Genomic DNA, 16,002 nt, shown 5'->3' with positions numbered 1-16,002 from the left:
GATAATTGAGCTTGTTAGACTATACCAGTCAAATGGTGAGGTTAGAGTTTGAATTCAAGCTGCAGCAATAAAATGCATATCTAACTTCCTGTATATTTTGTATTTCAGTATTCACTTAAAGGTTGTAAAATAGAAGACCTCAATACACATCAAGCTTGCATCCTCTCAAATCTCCTTTGTAACTCTACATTTTCATGGGCATAACCTTATAAGACAGACTATAATGGGGTTGCAGGAGCATTAGAAGGCAGAAGCCACCCACAGCAAAATCAAATACTATAGACAAATTCCAGAGGAGAAGAAGGGCGGGTACACTGGATTCCCTGAGGAAATAAGCACATCCTGCAGGCTTTCTCCTGCAGCTGATTGGCTTAATAATTCAGGCATACCTAGTTTCTTACCAATTGGACAGAAATTTTTGAGAGTTATTGAAGTATAACACCCGGGGAAATGAGGGAAGAGATCTAATTCAGGGCTGTGCTAAGGTGGACATCTGGAATATCTTGCCCTATCATAAATGGATTGTTATTAGAAACGTTGCTATAGGTATAGTTTTGACTAAGATGTGAAAGTCTCTTGAAATGTAACCCAGCTTCCTTCACGTGTATAAAAGACACTCCATCCATCTCCCGCCTACGTTTGGTGGCCTACAGCAATCTAAACAGCTGTAATTTCCTGTTCTAGGTACCTCCAGGCCTGAACAGGCAGGGACCCAGCACATCTGTGCTGCCTCCTGTTCTCTGAAAGCAGGGTTAGGCAATGTGCAATCCCCACTGCCCCGCTAAAAAAAAAAAAAGGTTTTAAAAAATGTTTACCAGAAAGAAGACATCCACAGCCGATATGGAGAGCACCCAATTTAGCTTTGCCTTCTAATGGTGGAGATCACCTGGGGAATAGCTTCAGGTGTAGATCTCATTGTACAGTTGATTGAGATGGGAGAAGGCAGTCCAGCAGATACTGGAGTCCTAAGCTTTGCTGGCTTTTAAAACATAGCTATTCTCAATCAGAGGAATGCCAAAGTGTATAGTATATACCAGTGTGGATAGTTCATAGAATCGTAGAATAGCAGAGTTGGAAGGGGCCTACAAGGCCATCGAGTCCAACCCCCTGCTCAATGCAGGAATCCACCCTAAAGCATCCCTGACAGATGGTTGTCCAGCTGCCTCTAGTCTGGGAGAGCCCACAACCTCCCTAGGTAACTGATTCCACCGTCGCACTGCTCTAACAGTCAGGAAGTTTTTCCTGATGTCCAGCTGGAATCTGGCTTCCTTTAACTTGAGCCCGTTATTCCGTGTCCATATGGCCCATGGATAGTACTTCATGCATATGATGAAGTGGACTAAAAGTGGGCTAGATGGAACAACTATTAGGTGGATTCACAGTTGGCTACAGAATCGAGCTCAAAGCGTGCTTATCAACGGAACCTTCTCAAACTGGGGAGAAGCAACGACTGGGGTATTGCAAGGCTAAGTCCTGGGCCCAGTGCTCTTCAATATTTTTATTAATGATTTGGACGAGGAGGTGCAGGGAACGCTTATGAAATTTGCAAATGACACAAAATTGGGTGGGATAGCTAATACCCTGGAAGACAGAAACAAACTTATTGTTTGTATTTCATATTATATTATATTTTATATTATTGTATTTTATATTATGGTTTTATACTCTTGTTTTATACTTTGAATGTTTTTAATTTTTGTGAACCGCCCAGAGAGCTCCGGCTATTGGGCGGTATAGAAATGTAATAAATAAATAAATAAATAAATTTCAAAGTGACCTTGATAGGCTGGAATCCTGGGCTGAAAACAACAGAATGAAATTAATAGGGATAAATGCCAAGTTCTACATCTAGGAAATAGAAACCAAATGCACAGTTATAAGATGGGGGATACTTGGCTCAGCAATACTACAAACGAGAAGGATCTTGGAATTGTTGTAGATCACAAGCTGAATATGAGCCAACAGTGCGATATGGCTGCACGAAAGGCAAATGCTATTTTGGGTTGCATTAATAGAAGTATAGCTTCCAAATCATGGGAGGTACTGGTTCCTCTCTATTCGGCCCTGGTTAGGCCTCATCTAGAGGATTGCGTCCAGTTCTGGGCTCCACAATTCAAGAAGGACGCAGACAAGCTGGAGCGAGTTCAGAGGAGGGCAACCAGGATGATCAGGGGTCTGGAAACAAAGCGCTATGAAGAGAGACTGAAAGAACTGGACATGTTTAGCCCAGAGAAGAGAAGATTGAGGGGAGATATGATAACACTCTTCAAAGACTTAAAAGGTTGTCACACAGAGGAGTGCCAGGATCTCTTCTCGATCCTCCCAGAGTACAGGACACGAAATAATGGGCTCAAGTTACCAAAAAAAAAAAAAAAAATTAAGTTACAGGAAGCCAGATTCCAGCTGGACATCAGGGAAAACTTCCTGACTGTTAGAGCAGTATGACAATGGCACCAATGACCTAGGGAGGTTCTTCTTCGTGGTGTCTATGCATCACACATATGGGCTTTGCGCCTGCGCAGAGACAGAACCGGAACCTACTATAGCTGAGTGGAACGTTTTTGGCGGGAACCCCTCCCCCACGCTACCGCGCATGTCCATGGGGTTCCCGCCCTTACCTCAGTTCTTCGTCGTCCGCCATTGTGCTTAGACCATAGAACCAAAACCTCTTAGCGTTTTTCTCTACAAATCCTTCTTTCGCTCCAAATCTTCGTCTTTCCCTCATTCTTCACTCTTTTTCTTCTATTCTGTCTAAAAAAAAAAATTATTGTTATAGTAGTTAGATTCTCCTCAGCGACTTCGGTCGTGGCGCCTAACCGGATGGCAGTAAAGGCCCCATTTCGCAAGTGTGTGAAGTGTGGAGCTAAGCTTCCACCAACTGATGGACACTCTCTGTGCGTTCTGTGCCTGGGTGAAGGCCATAAAGTCGAAGCGTGCCATCATTGTATGGCCTCCACCAAACAAACTAGGAAGAATAGAGCCGACCGTCTTCGCTCTATTCTCTGGGAAAAAGCCCTCAGGGCCACAGACACGGCCTCCGACACCACAAGGATGGATAAAACGGCAACCAGTAAGTCCGTTAATGACCGTTGCACTGAGGTGCACGAGCAATCCAGAGCAGCTAATAGGGCTCAGATACCCCTAACGCCTGGACGGTCACTGGCGAGTTCCGCGGCAAAGAAAATCTCTAAAAAGGCCCGGACTCCCAAATCTTCTTCTGAAATGGAGAAGAAGAAGAAGAAGAAGAAGAGAGACGCGGAGAAACCCTCTTTAGGGTATTCCGGAACGTCTGAACTACCTAGGAGTCAGTCTACTCCTCCCACCGTACCGACCGCTTCAGTACCGAGGTCTCCCTCGATATCGAGATCTCAGTCGCTACCGACGGCTACGTTACCGATGCACCCTCCCAGTCTATCGGAGGGCGAGCTCCGTGATTCGGCTTCAGCAGCCTCTTTTCGAGAGCCTGCCAGGCCTCAAGAGCTCCGGGGGTTAATCCCTTTACCACCCTCGCCAAGGCGCACACCAAGGCGTGAATGGGACAGAGTATCTCAATACTCTGATCCCCAATCAAGATATGGATACTATGAGTGGGACCGGTGCCGACCACAACAATACTTCCAGGAAGACCAAGGTCAATACCCGCACAAAGAGTACTATGCGCACCCTCCACCAACATCGAGGGTATGCCATTTACTGTTGCCTCCGCCTTCCGTCCACCAAATGTATACGTTGTCAACCCCTCGACACCGTACACCGTCTGCAGTACCAGCTACAATGGTGCCGGTGCAGGAAGAACACCACGACTTGCAAGTGGTTACCTTATCCTCACCGGAGGATAACTATCCCTCCGACTCCGAGTCTGGACAGTCGGTTACTCCGTCAGCACCATCACCGGACGATGCCGTCCATGACAAAGACCCTTCTTCGCCTTCAGATGATATGGTTAGATTTTCTGACCATATGCTAAGAGTGGCCCAGGCATTAGGACTGGACATCCAGCAGACAGATGAATCGGTTGTTTATCCAATTTATGATGTTTTCCAGTCCACAACCAACCAACGACTGGCCATTCCTATTCCACACACCTTAAAACAAACGGCGCAACTGTCTTGGAAGACACCAGCTGCTACGCAAGCGACATCGAAGAGGCTAGAGACCCTCTATCAGGTTAGAGAAGAGGATGCACAGTTCTTGGCCCAGCACCCAAAGCCAAATTCCCTAGTGGTAGAGTCAGCACAAGGCCAGTCACAGAAAACCCATTCTGCACCTGTGGATAGAGAGGGCAGGAAATTGGACCATCATACGGGCAGGAGGATTTACTCGTCAACTTCCCTTGGTATTAGGGCCTCAGCTTACCAGGCTACCATGGCCCGATACCAGCTTTTCCTCTGGGAGAAAATAGGATCGCTATGTGAACATCTCCCAGAGGACAAGAAAGAGCTGGCGCAGGTTTTTCAAAATGAAGCCTCAGCCATAGCCAAGCAACAATTATCCACAGCACGCCACCAGGTTGACTGCCACTCAAAAAGTATGATGGGGGCCATATCTTTGAGGAGGCATGCCTGGCTTAGGTCGGCTAATCTGACTTATGAGACCAAGTCTAGAATAGAAAATATGCCCTTCGATGGCGAAGGTTTATTTAATACTAAAACCGATGAGACGCTAGATTCTATTTATAAAGCACGAACAACTGCTAAAAAGATGGGATTTACTGCTCCTCCAGTGCAATACAAACCAAGAAGATGGACGAGGCCACCTATGCAACCGCAACAGCAACAGCGGCCTCAGTACCAACCTCGACAGCAGCAACATCAGCTCCAGAGGAAGAGACCTTATCAAAACCGCTTCTCGCAGGACAAACGTCAACCCGGCTTCAGCAAGAAGCAACGGGTTTGACTTCTTTATCCCAGATCCACCTCCCTTTGTGAACCGCCTAGCACCATATTACCATCAATGGGAGACAATAACATCGGACTCCTGGGTGCTTACTATCATCAACTCGGGGTATGCCATCGAGCTCGATGTCCTCCCTCCTTCTTTGGGAGTGAAAGTAACGGCGCCATCCCCTCCTCTGCTTCTTGAGGTACAGACCCTCCTAGCGAAGGGAGCCATCTCTCCCATACCCGCAGAGGAACTCAACCAGGGGTTTTTCTCGCGCTACTTCACGGTCCCGAAGAAAGATGGGGGTCTTCGACCCATCATGGACTTAAGGCAATTAAACAAATTCATCACCCCGAGGAAGTTTCGTCTGACAACGGTTACTTCCATTCTGCAGCTCCTACGCAGAGGAGTTTGGTTCGCTGTGATGGATCTGAAGGATGCGTACTTCCATATCTCCATCAGGAAGTCGCATCAAGCTTACCTATGGTTTTCAATCGGTGTGTCCCAGTTCCAATTCACCGTTCTTCCTTTCGGCTTGGCCACGGCACCGAGGGTCTTCACGAAGGTGATGGCGGTGGTGTGCGCCCATCTAAGACAGAAGGGGATTTACATATATCCGTACCTAGACGATTGGCTTCTGGTAGCGGACAACAGCGACACGCTTCAGAAGGACATTTCAACCACCCTCAACCTGTTGGACTCGTTGGGTCTATGGGTCAACGAGGAGAAATCCATCTTGACCCCACATCAGAGACTAGACTTTATAGGGGTAACCCTATCGTCTCGAGACGGCAGGGCATACTTGCCCTCGACCAGAGCAACCACTCTTCAGGATTTAGCCATCACTACCGAAAGCCATCGAAAGGTTTCGGCATGGACGATCCAGAGGCTATTAGGTTTGATGGCAGCTACCACCGCAGTCATCAGGTTTGCAAGACTCAGAATGAGGATCTTGCAGGCCTGGTTTCTAAGAACATTCGACCTTCGACACGATGCCCGACGAACTTACTTGTCGATCCCGAAGCAAGTAAGAGCATCCCTGAAATGGTGGGTTTCGATGGCGACGCTCCTAGAAGGAGTTCCGTTCCAGCAAGAAGCTCCTTCGGTAACGATCACGATGGATGCATCGTTGATCGGATGGGGAGCACACTGCAACTCCCTCACTGCTCAGGGCCGTTGGCCTCCTTCTCAAAGGGAATATCACATCAACCACCTAGAACTTTTAGCAGTGGAGAATGCAATAAAGACCTTCGGACAGATCATCGAAAGCCGAAACGTCCTGATCACGACGGACAACACCACCGTAGTGGCTTACATCAACAGACAGGGTGGAACAAGGTCACACACCCTGAATCGATCGGCACTCAGAATTTGGAACTGGTGCATAAAGAGGAATACTTACCTGACGGCGATCCATGTAGCGGGGAAGGAGAACACCATTGCGGACTCCCTAAGCAGGTCCTTCCACGTCGACCACGAATGGGAGCTCGATGCCGAAGTCAGGGACGATCTCTTTCGGTGCTGGGGCCGCCCTGCTGTCGATGTCTTCGCTACCGAAGAAAACGCAGCTTGTTCCAGTTTCTGCAGCAGAGCAGGAAGAGGAAAGCACTCTCTAGGAGATGCTTTCACCAGGTCTTGGAAAGGAAACCTTCTTTACATTTTTCCACCGTTTCCATTGTTGACGAAGGTACTGGCCAAGATCCAGACGGACAGGTCGGATTACATCCTCATCACACCTTGGTGGCCTCGTCAGACGTGGTTCTCCCATGCCCTTCGACTGTCGAACGGGGATTACATCAGACTCCCGTCAATACCGACGCTACTGTCTCGACACCAGGGCAGGGTTCGACATGCAGATCTGTCGACCCTCAAGATGACAGCGTGGAGGATAACAACCACTCTTCCTCCCGAATCAACAATTTGACTATAGACGAGATATTGTTCGCCTCCCTAAAACCTTCAACAAGAAAGTCTTACATGACGAAGTGGCAAAGATTCCAGAAGTTTGCCTTAGACAGTAATCATCCATCGGAATCTTGCCCTTTATCATTGATTCTTCAATACTTATTGACTCTTTATCAGCAAGGACTCAAACTCACCTCAATTAGAGTTCACTTAGCTGCTATTACTGCTTATCATTGTGGCATGGATGGTTTTTCACCTTTCACACATCCAACAGTCAGAAAGTTTCTAAAGGGACTTAAGAATATGATACCGACAGTGAAGGATATCGTTCCACCATGGAGACTGTCAGTTGTGTTACAAGCACTGACAAGGAAGCCCTTCGAGCCCATGGCCTCATCTGACCTTAGGCTTCTGACATTCAAGACTGTCTTTTTAGTAGCCATCACTTCTGCTAGACGTGCAAGTGAGCTTAGAGCTCTCAGGATAGATGCTCCTTACACTATTTTTCACAAGGATAAGGTTGTGTTACGCACAGACCCTGCCTTCTTGCCTACGGTAGTGTCAACCTTTCATCTGTCCCAACACATCACTCTACCAGCTTTCTTTCCGAATCCTACATCACCTGTTGAGTCTGCTTTACATACACTTGATGTAAGGAGAGCTCTTGCCTTTTACAAGGCTAGAACAGAGAACTTTAGGAAAACAAAGCAATTGTTTATTTGTGATGGAGAGCCTTCTAAGGGACTCCCTGTGTCTTGCCAGCGACTGTCACGCTGGATTGTAGAGACAATTGAACTTGCCTACTCTATCTCTAAGCTAGAACTTTTAAAGCCGGTGACAGCTCATTCTACTAGAGCCGTCGCTACGTCTGTTGCTTTTAGCAGAGGTGTTCCTTTGACAGAAGTCTGTAGAGCTGCAACGTGGTCCACTCCGTCCAGGGTTGGGCTCGATGGCCTTATAGGCCCCTTCGCACTCTTCTATTTTATGAAAACCTATGATGTAGTAAGACTGCTGAGCTAGGATTCATCAGCAGGTTTAATTCTGAATTCTGTCATCTGAGCCTTGATTGTCACACTCAGTACTTTCTGTGTTGAATTTCCTTCTGACCTTGCTGTTTACCATTCTTTCACCACCACCACCGTAAGTACTGTCTAAAAAACCTGGAACTCTCCATAATACGCATAAAGTGGACTATAGTCCATTAAAGTTTATGCCAGAATAAATTTGCTAGTCTTAAAGGTGCTGCACAACTGCCGTAGCTTTTGCTGCAATAGAATAACACGTCTACCCTCTGGAAATCATAATAAACGTGTTAGTCTATAAACTACTACAATACATTTTGTGGCAGCAGAATAACCTAGCTACCCCTTTGGAAGTTTCAAATTAGAGGTGGAAGTTTCGGATCTCTCCTTGCAACTCTTGGGAAAGGGGAGGGGGGAGTGTGTGAGCCTGAGGCCCCCTGTTTGTTCCTGATGCTCCAGACCTTGCTCGGAATAATCACGTGAATTTGACATCTGTCTTTTCCCCACCATGATTTTTCTGCTTCAGAGATATCAGGTGTTGTAGCAATAATTTGTTCTAATTGTGGAGGATATTTCTTACTAGAATGTGCTGTTCAACCCTGTGTGTGTGGTGTTTATTAAGGACTTGGCTGTATAACTCAAGAGGAAAAATGTGTGCTGCTTAAATGCGTTCTTTTTAACACCAATAAAAGGCTTTGCGGTAGAGGTTTCAGTGGCTTGTTTTAAATAGTTTATTGCTTGCTACCCACCATCCTTCTTGGAGTGCTCTCAAAAAGCTGCAGGCAACAAAGGTGAGGGCTTTGGTGTTTGCTTAATTTGCAATGTTAATGACCTGATTTATGCCATGTAAAGGGCACAGACACTGCCTTATCATTAGTATTACAGGAATTTATGACTGAACGTGCGGGCAAAGAACCCCAAGGATGGGGGCAGGTGATGGTAATATACCGGTATAATTCCACTGCAGTCCTATGCATGTTTACTCCCTAGTAAACTCCCGAGTATGGGACTTTAAGGTTGCAGTCCGTCATCATTTAGGGTGCTCATATTTCAGAAACGTTGAGACAATTCCTGTGTTTCTTCCTGCTTTATTTGCTATAGCAAATTAGAGCTATTACATAAAATGTCGTAATAAAAATATCCTCCTCCATATGTTTCAAACTGTGGGCTATAATGGGGGGAAAGTTTGGACGGGATGTGATATTCTGTGTTCACTTTCTGCTATTTTTACATTTTACTCAGGTTGTAGTTAAAAATAGAGAGTCATTCTACTACCCATTTTATTTTATTTATTAAATTTATATACCACCCCATAGCCAAAGCTCTCTGGGCGGTTTACAAAAGTTAAAAACAGTGAACATTAAAAAGCATGCAAAATTTTAAACCATCAAAAATATAAAAACAACAGTATCTATCAATGACCAAACTTCCACTTAAGTTACGCAGCTGTAGCCACTATTTTGCACTTGCCTTTAGTTGCAGGGTTAGCAGCCTAATAGGTGTAACAGTGATAACAGTGATAATATCCAAATGGAAACTGTTCTGGGAGTGTATAAACTTAAAATGTTTGCTGTACTTAAAACTTGAAAGAGGGAAGAATTACTGCCTAGAGCAGAACCTTTAGCAGTACAGTTCCCAAGTTGCTGGCGGGCTTGGATGTCTAGGGCCTGTGTCTCAGTTCTTAAACATCGTTTTCCAATTATAAATGTCAAGAGCTGTTAATAATGAATTCCACCTAGCTCTATCCCAAGTGACTTATTGGGGGACTCATGTGGTCATGCTGCTGGATTTTGAAGAACTGCTGTAATTCAAAAGCCACAGTAGGCTGTTACACTTCTTATGCCAAACTAAAATCACAAAGTACTGAGCAAGCTTGCAGCGCTTTTCAGAACTCAGCAGAGATCCTAGAAGCAGAGGAAGATGGCCGTCCTGGGCAAGGTGCTTGAGCAGGTGGTTGCAGGACAACAGCAGGATTATCTAGATCCATTTGGGTCTGGTGTTGGAATGGAAACTGCCTTAGTTGCCTTGTGGGATGACCTCTGCTGGGAGAAGGACAGGGGAAGTGAGACCCCGTCGATTTTCTTTTCCTCATAGTCCACCAGTGCGAAGGATCGCTTTTCCTTTCCTTTGATCATGCGAAGCTGTGCATCTCCAAGTTCATAAACTACAGGTCTGCTGGTTCCCTTACTCAAGAGTAAATCCCATTGATTTTAACTGCATTTACATCCGACTCGTACTAAAATCTGCCATATCCCACCATAATGTATGTCCCGCACTGGTGGGATGCAGAGGAGGGCTCCTCTAAGAAATCGCAAATCTCGGGCAGGTGTATATATAGGGAGAGATGCTCTCTAAAATATCGAGGTCCCGAGCCATTTAGGGCGTTAAATGTCATCGCCAATACCTTGAACTGCAACCAGAAGTGTATAGGCAGCCAGAGCAATTCCTTTATGACTGGTATAATATGGTCTTTACGTGATGTTCTGTACAGCAGTCTAGCTGCCGCATTTTGCACTAGCTGCAACTTCTGAATCATCATTATTATTATTATTATTATTTATTTATATAGCACCATCGATGTACATGGTGCTGTACAGACAACACAGTAAATAGCAAGACCCTGCCGCATAGGCTTACAATCTAATAAAGTTGTAGTAAACAATAAGAAGGGAAGGAGAATGCAAACAGGCACAGGGAAGTGTAAACAGGCACCGGGAAGGGTGAAGCTAACAGTATAGAGTCAGAACAAACTCAAAGTTTAAAAGCTATAGGGAAAAGAAAAGTTTTTAGCTGTGTTTTAAAAGCTGTGATTGAGTTGGTAGTTCTCAGGTGTTCTGGAAGAGCATTCCAGGCATGAGGGGCAGCAGAGGAAAATGGACGAAGCCGAGCAAGGGAAGTAGAGACCCTTGGGCAGGCAAGAAGCATGGCATCAGAGGAGCGAAGAGCACGAGCGGGGCAATAGTGTGAGATGAGAGAGGAGAGATAGGCAGGAGCTAGACCGTGAAAAGCTTTGAAGGTCAACAGGAGAAGTTTATATTGGATTCTGGAATGAATTGGGAGCCAATGAAGAGATTTCAGAAGCGGAGTGACATGGTCAGAGCGGCGGGCCAGGAAGATGATCTTAGCGGCAGAGTGGTGGACAGAGACCAGCGGACTGATGTGAGATGAGGGGAGGCCAGAGAGGAGGAGGTTGCAGTAGTCCAACCGAGAGATAACCAGTGCGTGAATGAGAGTCTTGGCAGAAGAGACAGACAAAAATGGTCGAATCCTGGCAATATTATACAGGAAGAAACGACAAGATTTAGCTACTGCCTCGATATGAGGAATAAAGGAGAGCGAGGAATCAAATATAAAGCCAAGGCTACGAGTTTCCTTGACCGGAGTAAGGGTGACATCGTTGACAGTAAGAGAGAATGAGAGGTGAGGAGAAGGTTTAGGAGGAAAAACAAGCAGTTCAGTTTTTGCCATATTGAGTTTCAAACGGCGATGAAGCAGCCAGGCTGAGATATCTGAAAGACATGCTGAGATACGATCGTGGACATCAGGAGAAAGTTCCGGAGATGAGAGGTATAGTTGTGTGTCATCGGCATACAGGTGATATTGGAGGCCATGAGATTGAATAAGTTTACCCAAGGGCAGCATGTATAGAGAAAACAGCAGCGGGCCAAGCACCGAGCCTTGCGGAACCCCTACTGAAAGGGGAAAGGAGGAGGACGAGCTGCCGTTAGCCGACACGCTGAAAGAGCGACCCTCTAGATAGGAGGCGAACCAGTTATAGACAGAGCCACAGAGTCCAAGGTCATGGAGGGAATCTAAGAGAAGATCGTGATCAACCGTGTCAAAGGCTGCAGTTAGATCAAGGAGAATAAGGACGGAATAATGGCCCTTAGACTTGGCAGTGAGAAGATCATTGGTGATCTTGGTAAGGGCTGTTTCAGTGGAATGCAAAGGACGGAATCCAGATTGAAAGGGATCCAGAGCAGAGTTACTAGAGAGAAAGTCAAGACAGCGAGAGTAGACCACACGTTCCACGTAGAGTGCATTGCAGTAGTCTAATTGGGAAGTTACCAGCGCATGCACTACTGTGGCTAACTTGTCCCTGTCTAGGAATGGCCATAGCTGGTGGATCAGCCAAAGCTGGCCCCAAGTACTCCCAGCCATGGAGTCCACCTGGGCCTCCAGTGACAAGGACGGGTCTAGGAGTACGATAGACAGCTTCCCCAATTCCCAGACTCAGGTGCTTCCGTCGATCACAATTCAGCTTCAGTTTATGGCCCTCATTCAGCCTATTACAGCTTCCAGGCACTGGTTGAGCACCTTTACCGCCCCAGCTGACTCCAACAACAGCTCTGCTGAATTAAATTTGTTACTATATTTTAAATCTCTGTGATGTTGCTATGTTTTATTCTGGTTGTACACTTAATTTTAAGCTTTTATTTTATTATACTATACTTGTGGTTCGAATTTTTGTGAACTGCTCAGAGAGCTTCAGCTATTGGGCAGTATTGAAACATAATCTAGAAATAAAGAAATACCACCTGAAGATGGAACTGAGCTATGAGGGGTTACAATATCCAGTTTCACTTCTCCTGAACTTTACCTATTGCAACATCTAAAATCATTCTCCAGATTTGCAAATACAAAGACTTCCACATTTCTCTAACTTCTCTCTATCTCAGAAGGGACGGTGTGTTCCGATCAGTGCTGGAGATAGATCCCAGTGGCTGTGAGCTTGTGTGGGGGAAACAGACAATATTGCTGCTTTGTCTCAGTTCTCCTAGTGCAGTCAAAATTCTGTTTTGCACCTAGCACAATCTAATGTAACTAAATCTGCATAACACCTCCTACACACCATCAAGAGTTTTAAATTGCAGACTTTGAGCTTTCTATTTCTTAATACCCAGAGCTCTGGAGAATTTGAAAGCTTGCTCACTACTTAATGACATTTTACTCAATACTAATAAATTGATTAGCCTATTATGACCCTGATTTTTTATTTTTATTTTTGGGTAGCGGTCTAACATGGCTACATAGAACTACACACTAATTCATCATCTTGCATTTGCTATCTCTGCATAAGGGCATAACTTGACTGGTGGGAGTGCCATTATTGTAGTCCCCTTGGGAAGGGGCTGTTTGGGTCAAAAGACAACTCATCTTCTAGAAGGCTGCAGAAGTGTAAAGCTTACTACTTGAGATCTACTGGGCCAGTTTTGCTCATTTTTGTTTTAAACTGAAGCTTGAGCAGTGCTGGCGTGCAGAAACTTTTGAAAGTTCAAAAAAGTTCAAAGCTCAAGCTTGAAGGCACACACACATGCACCATTGTCAAAGTCCCAGTCCAATTCAGCTCTCCCCTTCCTGGCAGGTGCTGCGTGTTTTTTGTCCCCCCCCCCCCCCAGCTGCTGGAATCCTAATTGCAGACCTCCCATGTCATAACCTGAGTTACCATGGTATTTCTGTCCTATTTTCCTTAAGCCAATCTTTGTTTCCTAAGACTGCTTCCCCAGGCTTTTCCTAAAATCTATCCAACCAATGAACCCATCTTTGTGGGGCTGTCCTTAGAGCTACTCTGGAAGCTGGAGCTAGTCAAGAATGCTGCAGCTTGGCTGTTGTCAGGAGCTGTCTCTTTCCATCATGTGATTCCTTTGTTGAGGGAACTGCACTGGCTGCCTATTAACTACCAGGCCAGGTTTAAGGTTCTTGTACTAGTGTATAAAGCCCTAAACAATGTGGTATCAGGATACCTGAGAGAGCACCTGCCCGGTCACTGAGGTCATGCTCCTGGTGGTTCCACATAGACCTATTGTCTGATTGGAGTCCACCAGGGGAAGAGCCTTCAGTGTGGTGGCCCCCCTCCTATGGAATTCCCTGCCTCTGGACGTCAGGCAGGCGCCAACTTTGTATTCCTGAAAAGGTTGTTCCAGGAAGCCTTCCCTTAACGACCAGCCGTGGTTTATTTTGCACTGCTTTTATCCCATTCCATTTTGTCCACCGTTCCGAAATTTTGAATGGGGAGCAGTATATAAATATTGTAAATAAATACATAAAAATAAATCTTGGTAAAACACCTCTGGGATAAAACGCAGACTTGTAAAATGTATTTCCCTTCTCTGTGGAACTCTCTGCCCCTGGAGGTCAGGCAGGCACCAACACCAGGCTGTTTCTGGCTCCTCCTGAAAACAACTCTGTTTCGAGAAGCCTTCCTCAACTGACCGGCCACTGTTTTCTGGTTCCTTTGTTTTTAATTAGAAAATTTTTAATTTGCTTTTTTAATCTTTCTTTTTTGTTTATACCAGTATTCACTGCTCTGGAATCTGTGTTAGATAATTGAGTAGTATATACATATTGTAAATAAATAAGGGAAAAGTGAAGTTAGGAATCCTCCCATCTGGTATTAGAGGTGGGAGGATTCCTATGATTGCTCTAATTTGTGATACCCATGAATCTCTACTCCCCTGGTGGTAGAGTGGCACTAGCTACTACGAATTAGGCACCAGTACAGACCTCATTTGCATGTAATGACAACCCTGAGTATGGGTTGTTGAATCCTGGATTCTTGTTATATGTGAACCCAGAACTATGGGTTAACTTTGGGGAAGTTCACCATCAACAATGAGGATGGGGTTGTTTCACCATCAACAACCCATGATTTCCTGTTGGGTTATGAACTATGGGTTGGTTTTAACTATAGGTTGCTGTTGTTGTGTAACTCAGAACCATGGGTTGTTTTGCCAGGCTACAGAGATGATGGATAAGAGTGGTTTAAAAAACACACCCAAAACCAGCCATTCTACATGCCAGCACTAGAGTGCTGCAAAGGCATTTGGAGTACAGGGAGGGAGTGGGCGAAGGAGGAAGGAATTAACCCAGGAATTCAAAAAACAACCTGTGCTTTGCACAGTCGTCTGACAGACAAATCCTGGATAAACTCTTGAGTAAAGCAACATCCCATACTGTGGATTGCCAATATGTGTGAACAAGGTCTCAGTCTTCAGTATTAGATCAAGCCTTGGGTGAGAGTTGTATGAGAAGTATGTTAGCTCAATACTATCAGCCCCTGGATTGCAAGCTTTGTACTCATCCATAGTACTTGTGCCATTCAGCTCTCCTGATGGCGTACTGGGGTCCAGGCCAAAGGAAGGCTTAGCTTGCACAAGGTTGAACTCTTGCCTAACTGCTACTTTAGTGTAGTTGGAAGTGTTTTTATGTTTTGTTTTTAAAACTGTATTTTAATGTTGTGAACTGCTGAGAGATTCTATTATATTCAGCGATATATAAATGTTAAAAATAAATAAATCAACAGAAGAGTGGTTGCTTTCCTCTCCCAGACCCTGAAACGACAGTCATGCTCAACCTGGCGCATGCACATGTGCTTTATACAGTGCAGCGCCAACACATTCAATGCCCCGCAAACGATTTCTGCTGCTCTCCCAAGTAAGTGCACATAGAGCTGCAGTCTCAAAGGCCGCGGGGCAGCAGCAGGGGGTGACCTGCAAGTTGGTCAGCTGTGCTTTTGAGGTTGCAGTCTTAGGGCATGTCTACACTAGACCTTATCCCGGGGATCGTCCCAGGATCACCCTGTGCATCCACATGACGCACAGGGGATCCCGGGGGCAGGAGGGATGGTCCTTCCATTTCCCCGGGATAAATGGGATGTCTTTTAGCCCAATTCTTCCCATGGTCTCTGGATCATCTTGAGACCGCGGGAGGTGTGGACACCGTCCCGCTTCCTCATGAGTAAACGCGAGGAGGTGGGAACCAGGCATGGGGCACTGGGGGGGAAAATGACGGGCGCGACATCCCTCCTTCCTCCTGGGATGTTGTGCATGCATTTGGACAAAGGGGAGGATCTCGCAATCGGAATACCATGAGATGCTCCCCCCTCCATCCCCTGGTCTAGACATGCCCTTAGGTGCACTTACTTGGGAGCAAGCTCTACTAAACAAAGGGGATTTGAGTAACCATGCCATCATCTTGGGAGGGTGTTCGTTGTTTTTACCCTAAAAAGCAATTTAATTGCAATATTAAAAAAAATTAACTGCAATATAAAATCGCTCTGAAATTTTATTAATATGCCAAATAATGCAGTTTTATATGGCAAGTTATAGACAATACATTTAATGTTTTTGTTAAAGCAGTAGAATAAGTTTATGTTAAATAAGAAAATAAGTACTGCATATAGTTCAATTCTCTC

The 16,002-nt window shown here is 45.5% G+C and overlaps 1 protein-coding gene across 2 annotated transcripts in view; it reads left to right on the top strand.

Annotated features, from left to right (window-relative positions):
* FAM219A (family with sequence similarity 219 member A) overlaps positions 1-16,002 on the top strand; it is a 67,088-nt gene that overhangs the window by 22,706 nt on the left and 28,380 nt on the right. The window lies entirely within an intron of this gene.

This window comes from Elgaria multicarinata, chromosome 6 (assembly GCF_023053635.1).
Source record: "Elgaria multicarinata webbii isolate HBS135686 ecotype San Diego chromosome 6, rElgMul1.1.pri, whole genome shotgun sequence".
Lineage (NCBI taxonomy): Eukaryota > Metazoa > Chordata > Lepidosauria > Squamata > Anguidae > Elgaria > Elgaria multicarinata.
This window is presented reverse-complemented; position numbering and strand designations above follow the sequence as displayed.